Source organism: Phyllobates terribilis, unplaced genomic scaffold (genome assembly GCF_046119375.1).
Source record: "Phyllobates terribilis strain yellow unplaced genomic scaffold, ASM4611937v1 Scaffold_251__1_contigs__length_2838608, whole genome shotgun sequence".
Classification (NCBI taxonomy): Eukaryota; Metazoa; Chordata; class Amphibia; order Anura; family Dendrobatidae; genus Phyllobates; species Phyllobates terribilis.
In genome coordinates, this window is record NW_027363011.1 from 33,573 (window position 1) to 42,375 (window position 8,803).

Sequence of the window (8,803 nt, forward strand, 5' to 3'; positions counted from 1 at the left end):
ATAATTCCCTATATCCTAGTCCCTATATCCCAGTTATGTACAGCATAATTCCCTATATCCTAGTCCCTATATCCTAGTTATGTACAGCATAATTCCCTATATCCTAGTCCCTATATCCCAGTTATGTACAGCATAATTCCCTATATCCTAGTCCCTATATCCCAGTGATGTACAGCATAATTCCCTATATCCTAGTCCCTATATCCCAGTTATGTACAGCATAATTCCCTATATCCTAATCCCTATATCCCAGTTATGTACAGCATAATTCCCTATATCCTAGTCCCTATATCCCAGTTATGTACAGCATAATTCCCTATATCCTAGTCCCTATATCCCAGTGATGTACAGCATAATTCCCTATATCCTAGTCCCTATATCCCAGTTATGTACAGCATAATTCCCTATATCCTAATCCCTATATTCCAGTTATGTACAGCATAATTCCCTATATCCTAGTCCCTATATCCCAGTGATGTACAGCATAATTCCCTATATCCTAGTCCCTATATCCCAGTTATGTACAGCATAATTCCCTATATCCTAGTCCCTATATCCCAGTTATGTACAGCATAATTCCCTATATCCTAGTCCCTATATCCCAGTTATGTACAGCATAATTCCCTATATCCTAGTCCCTATATCCCAGTTATGTACTGCATAATTCCCCATATCCTAGTCACTATATCCCAGTTATGTACAGCATAAGTCCCTATATCCTAGTTATGTACAGAATAATTCCCTATATCCTAGTCCCTATATCCCAGTTATGTACAGCATAATTCCCTATATCCTAGTCCCTATATCCCAGTTATGTACAGCATAATTCCCTATATCCTAGTCCCTATATCCCAGTTATGTACAGCATAATTCCCTATATCCTAGTCCCTATATCCCAGTGATGTACAGCATAATTCCCTATATCCTAGTCCCTATATCCCAGTTATGTACAGCATAATTCCCTATATCCTAATCCCTATATCCCAGTTATGTACAGCATAATTCCCTATATTCTAGTCCCTATATCCCAGTTATGTACTGCATAATTCCCTATATCCTAGTCCCTATATCCCAGTTATGTACAGCATAATTCCCTATATCCTAGTCCCTATATCCCAGTTATGTACAGCATAATTCCCTATATCCTAGTCCCTATATCCCAGTTATGTACTGCATAATTCCCCATATCCTAGTCACTATATCCCAGTTATGTACAGCATAAGTCCCTATATCCTAGTTATGTACAGAATAATTCCCTATATCCTAGTCCCTATATCCCAGTTATGTACAGCATAATTCCCTATATCCTAGTCCCTATATCCCAGTTATGTACAGCATAATTCCCTATATCCTAAGCCCTATATCCCAGTTATGTACTGCATAATTCCCTATATCCTAGTCCCTATATCCTAGTTATGTACAGCATAATTCCCTATATCCTAGTCCCTATATCCCAGTTATGTACAACATAATTCCCTATATCCTAGTCCCTATATCCCAGTTATGTACTGCATAATTCCCTATATCCTAGTCCCTATATCCCAGTTATGTACAACATAATTCCCTATATCCTAGTCCCTATATCCCAGTTATGTACAACATAATTCCCTATATCCTAGTCCCTATATCCCAGTTATGTACTGCATAATTCCCTATATCCTAGTCCCTATATCCCAGTTATGTATAACATAATTCCATATTTCCTAGTCCCTATATCCCAGTTATGTACAGCATAATTCCCTATATCCTAGTTATGTAGAGCATAATTCCCTATATCCTAGTCCCTATATCCCAATTATGTACAGCATAATTCCCTATATCCTAGTCCCTATATCCCAGTTATGTACTGCATAATTCCCTATATCCTAGTCCCTATATCCCAGTTATGTACAGCATAATTCTCTATATCCTAGTCCCTATATCCCAGTTATGTACAGCATAATTCCCTATATCCTAGTCCCTATATCCCAGTTATGTACAGCATAATTCCCTATATCCTAGCCCCTATATCCTAGTCATGTACAGCATAATTCCCTATATCCTAGTCCCTATATCCCAGTTATGTACTGCATAATTCCCTATATCCTAGTCCCTATATCCCAGTTATGTACAGCATAATTCCATATATCCTAGTCCCTATATCCCAGTTATGTACAGCATAATTCCCTATATCCTAGTCCCTATATCCCAGTTATGTACAGCATAATTCCCTATATCCTAGTCCCTATATCCCAGTTATGTACTGCATAATTCCCTATATCCTAGTCCCTATATCCCAGTTATGTACTGCATAATTCCCTATATCCTAGTCCCTGTATCCCAGTTATGTACAGCATAATTCCCTATATCCTAGTCCCTATATCCCAGTTATGTACAGAATAATTCCCTATATCCTAGTCCCTATATCCCTGTTATGTACAGCATAATTCCCTATATCCTAGTCCCTATATCCCAGTTATGTACAGCATAATTCCCTATATCCTAGTCCCTATATCCTAGTTATGTACAGCATAATTCCCTATATTCTAGTCCCTATATCCCAGTTATGTACAGCATAATTCCCTATATCCTAGTCCCTATATCCCAGTTATGTACTGCATAATTCCCTATATCCTAGTCCCTATATCCCAGTTATGTACTGCATAATTCCCTATATCCTAGTTATGTAAAGCATAATTCCCTATATCCTAGTCCCTATATCCCAGTTATGTACAGCCTAATTCCCTATATCCTAATCCCTATATCCCAGTTATGTACAGCCTAATTCCCTATATCCTAGTCCCTATATCCCAGTTATGTACAGCATAATTCCCTATATGCTAGTCCCTATATCCCAGTTATGTACTGCATAATTCCCTATATCCTAGTCCCTATATCCCAGTTATGTACTGCATAATTCCCTATATCCTAGTCCCTATATCCTATTTATGTACTGCATAATTCCCTATATCTTAGTCCCTATATCCCAGTTATGTACTGCATAATTCCCTATATCCTAGTCCCTATATCCCAGTTATGTTCAGCATAATTTCCTATATCCTAGTCCCTATATCCCAGTTATGTACAGCATAATTCCCTATATCCTAGTCCCTATATCCCAGTTATGTACAGCAAAATTCCCTATATCCTAGTCCCTGTATCCCAGTTATGTACTGCATAATTCCCTATATCCTAGTCCCTATATCCCAGTTATGTACAGCATAATTCCCTATATCCTAGTCCCTATATCCCAGTTATGTACAGCATAATTCCCTATATCCTAGTCCCTATATCCCAGTTATGTACAGCAAAATTCCCTATATCCTAGTCCCTATATCCCAGTTATGTACTGCATAATTCCCTATATCCTAGTCCCTATATCCTAGTTATGTACTGCATAATTCCCTATATCTTAGTCCCTATATCCCAGTTATGTACTGCATAATTCCCTATATCCTAGTCCCTATATCCCAGTTATGTTCAGCATAATTCCCTATATCCTAGTCCCTATATCCCAGTTATGTACAGCATAATTCCCTATATCCTAGTCCCTATATCCCAGTTATGTACAGCATAATTCCCTATATCCTAGTCCCTATATCCTAGTTATGTACAGCATAATTCCGTATATCCTAGTCCCTGTATCCCAGTTATGTACAACATAATTCCCTATATCCTAGTCCCTGTATCCCAGTTATGTACAGCATAATTCCCTATATCCTAGTTATGTAGAGCATAATTCCCTATATCCCAGTCCCTATATCCCAGTTATGTACAGCATAATTCCCTATATCCTAGTCCCTATATCCTAGTTATGTACAGCATAATTCCCTATATCCTAGTCCCTATATCCTAGTTATGTACAGCATAATTCCCTATATCCTAGTCCCTATATCCTAGTTATGTACAGCATAATTCCCTATATCCTAGTCCCTATATCCTAGTTATGTACAGCATAATTCCCTATATCCTAGTCCCTATATCCCAGTTATGTACAGCATAATTCCCTATATCCTAGTCCCTATATCCCAGTTATGTACAGCATAATTCCCTATATCCTAGTCCCTATATCCCAGTTATGTACAGCATAATTCCCTATATCCTAGTCCCTATATCCCAGTTATGTACAGCATAATTCCCTATATCCTAGTCCCTATATCCCAGTTATGTACAGCATAATTCCCTATATCCTAGTCCCTATATCCCAGTTATGTTCAGCATAATTCCCTATATCCTAGTCCCTATATCCCAGTTATGTACAGCATAATTCCCTATATCTTAGTCCCTATATCCCAGTTATGTACTGCATAATTCCCTATATCCTAGTCCCTATATCCCAGTTATGTTCAGCATAATTCCCTATATCCTAGTCCCTATATCCCAGTTATGTACAGCATAATTCCCTATATCCTAGTCCCTATATCCCAGTTATGTACAGCATAATTCCCTATATCCTAGTCCCTATATCCCAGTTATGTTCAGCATAATTCCCTATATCCTAGTCCCTATATCCCAGTTATGTACAGCATAATTCCCTATATCCTAGTCCCTATATCCCAGTTATGTACAGCATAATTCCCTATATCCTAGTCCCTATATCCTAGTTATGTACAGCATAATTCCCTATATCCTAGTCCCTGTATCCCAGTTATGTACAACATAATTCCCTATATCCTAGTCCCTATATCCCAGTTATGTACAGCATAATTCCCTATATCCTAGTCCCTATATCCCAGTTATGTACAGCATAATTCCCTATATCCTAGTCCCTATATCCCAGTTATGTACAGCATAATTCCCTATATCCTAGTCCCTATATCCCAGTTATGTACAGCATAATTCCCTATATCCTAGTCCCTATATCCTAGTTATGTACAGCATAATTCCCTATATCCTAGTCCCTATATCCCAGTTATGTACAGCATAATTCCCTATATCCTAGTCCCTATATCCTAGTTATGTACTGCATAATTCCCTATATCCTAGTCCCTATATCCTAGTTATGTACTGCATAATTCCCTATATCCTAGTCCCTATATCCTAGTTATGTACTGCATAATTCCCTATATCCTAGTCCCTATATCCTAGTTATGTACAGCATAATTCCCTATATCCTAGTCCCTATATCCCAGTTATGTACAGCATAATTCCCTATATCCTAGTCCCTATATCCTAGTTATGTACAGCATAATTCCCTATATCCTAATCCCTATATCCCAGTTATGTACAGCATAATTCCCTATATCCTAATCCCTATATCCCAGTTATGTACAGCATAATTCCCTATATCCTAGTCCCTATATCCCAGTTATGTACAGCATAATTCCCTATATCCTAGTCCATATATCCTAGTTATGTACAGCATAATTCCCTATATCCTAATCCCTATATCCCAGTTATGTACAGCATAATTCCCTATATCCTAGTCCCTATATCCTAGTTATGTACAGCATAATTCCCTATATCCTAATCCCTATATCCCAGTTATGTACAGCATAATTCCCTATATCCTAGTCCCTATATCCCAGTTATGTACAGCATAATTCCCTATATCCTAGTCCCTATATCCCAGTTATGTACAGCATAATTCCCTATATCCTAGTCCCTATATCCCAGTTATGTACAGCATAATTCCCTATATCCTAGTCTCTATATCCCAGTTATGTACAGCATAATTCCCTATATCCTAGTCCCTATATCCTAGTTATGTACAGCATAATCCCCTATATCCTAGTCCCTATATCCCAGTTATGTACAGCATAATTCCCTATATCCTAGTCTCTATATCCCAGTTATGTACAGCATAATTCCCTATATCCTAGTCCCTATATCCCAGTTATGTACAGCATAATTCCCTATATCCTAGTCCCTATATCCCAGTTATGTACAGCATAATTCCCTATATCCTAGTCTCTATATCCCAGTTATGTACAGCATAATTCCCTATATCCTAGTCCCTATATCCTAGTTATGTACAGCATAATTCCCTATATCCTAATCCCAGGGGCGGACACAGACTGTAGTGGGCCCCTGTGCAAGAAATTTTTTGGGGCCCCCCCCCCCTGCGCTTCATAAGGCAACAAAATTATGTAAACATAACCCCCCCATGTGCAGCTCTCATCCCCCCCATGTGCAGCTCACCCCCCCATGTGCATCTCTCACCCCCCCATGTGCATCTCTCACCCCCCCATGTGCATCTCTCATCCCCCCCATGTGCATCTCTCACCCCCCCATGTGCACGTCTCTCATCCCCCCCACCCCATGTGCATCTCTTATCACACACACACACCTCCCATTCCCCCCACTCCTAGTAAATTGTATTTTGAAAAAAATAAAACTTGTTATACTTACCCCCATGCGATCCCTGCAGAATCCTGGCGCTCGTCCAAATCGCTGACACCAGGTTCTCCTGACTTCCGGCCATGTGACGGCGCCGTCACATGACCGGAAGTCAGGGGAATCATGAAGGCGCTGCCGCAGGAGCGCAGCGCAGCGCTGAGATGTAGTGACCCGGCGCTTAGCATGGGGCCGGGGCCCCATGAGGAGAGAGACTCACAAGAGGGGGGCCCCAACGGGGCTCCAAGGGGGCCCCTACCGGCTGGGCCCCACACTGGAGTCAGGGCAGACATACCCTGATGGCGGCCCTGCTGGAGGCTGGAGGGGGCCCCGAGTGCTGGAGGCTGGAGGGGCCCCCTCTCCCTCGGGGCCCCCGTTCAATGAACCGGCTGCACGGGCGGTAGTTCCGCCCCTGCCTAATCCCTATATCCCAGTTATGTACAGCATAATTCCCTATATCCTAGTCCCTATATCCCAGTTATGTACAGCATAATTCCCTATATCCTAGTCCCTATATCCCAGTTATGTACAGCATAATTCCCTATATCCTAGTCCATATATCCTAGTTATGTACAGCATAATTCCCTATATCCTAATCCCTATATCCCAGTTATGTACAGCATAATTCCCTATATCCTAGTCCCTATATCCTAGTTATGTACAGCATAATTCCCTATATCCTAATCCCTATATCCCAGTTATGTACAGCATAATTCCCTATATCCTAGTCCCTATATCCCAGTTATGTACAGCATAATTCCCTATATCCTAGTCCCTATATCCCAGTTATGTACAGCATAATTCCCTATATCCTAGTCTCTATATCCCAGTTATGTACAGCATAATTCCCTATATCCTAGTCCCTATATCCCAGTTATGTACAGCATAATTCCCTATATCCTAGTCCCTATATCCTAGTTATGTACTGCATAATTCCCTATATCCTAGTCCCTATATTCCAGTTATGTACAGCATAATTCCCTATATCCTAGTCCCTATATCCCAGTTATGTACTGCATAATTCCCTATATCCTAGTCCCTATATCCCAGTTATGTACAGCATAATTCCCTATATCCTAGTCCCTATATCCTAGTTATGTACAGCATAATTCCCTATATCCTAGTCCCTATATCCTAGTTATGTACAGCATAATTCCCTATATCCTAGTCCCTATATCCTAGTTATGTACTGCATAATTCCCTATATCCTAGTCCCTATATCCCAGTTATGTACAGCATAATTCCCTATATCCTAGTCCCTATATCCCAGTTATGTACAGCATAATTCCCTATATCCTAGTCCCTATATCCCAGTTATGTACAGCATAATTCCCTATATCCTAAGCCCTATATCCCAGTTATGTACAGCATAATTCCCTATATCCTAGTCCCTATATCCCAGTTATGTACTGCATAATTACCTATATCCTAGCCCCTATATTCCAGTTATGTACTGCATAATTCCCTATATCCTAGTCCCTATATCCTAGTTATGTACAGCATAATTCCCTATATCCTAGTCCCTATATCCTAATTATGTACAGCATAATTCCCTATATCCTAGTCCCTATATCCCAGTTATGTACAGCATAATTCCCTATATCCTAGTCCCTATATCCCAGTTATGTACAACATAATTCCCTATATCCTAGTCCCTATATCCCAGTTATGTACTGCATAATTCCCTATATCCTAGTCCCTATATCCCAGTTATGTACAACATAATTCCCTATATCCTAGTCCCTATATCCCAGTTATGTACAACATAATTCCCTATATCCTAGTCCCTATATCCCAGTTATGTACTGCATAATTCCCTATATCCTAGTCCCTATATCCCAGTTATGTATAACATAATTCCATATATCCTAGTCCCTATATCCCAGTTATGTACAGCATAATTCCCTATATCCTAGTTATGTAGAGCATAATTCCCTATATCCTAGTCCCTATATCCCAATTATGTACAGCATAATTCCCTATATCCTAGTCCCTATATCCCAGTTATGTACTGCATAATTCCCTATATTCTAGTCCCTATATCCCAGTTATGTACAGCATAATTCCCTATATCCTAGTGATGTACAGCATAATTCCCTATATCCTAGTCCCTATATCCCAGTTATGTACTGCATAATTCCCTATATCCTAGCCCCTATATCCCAGTTATGTACAGCATAATTCCATATATCCTAGTCCCTATATCCCAGTTATGTGCAGCATAATTCCCTATATCCTAGTCCCTATATCCCAGTTATGTACAGCATAATTCCATATATCCTAGTCCCTATATCCCAGTTATGTACAGCATAATTCCCTATATCCTAGCCCCTATATCCCAGTTATGTACAGCATAATTCCATATATCCTAGTCCCTATATCCCAGTTATGTGCAGCATAATTCCCTATATCCTAGTCCCTATATCCCAGTTATGTACAGCATAATTCCATATATCCCAGTTATGTACAGCATAATTCCCTATATCCT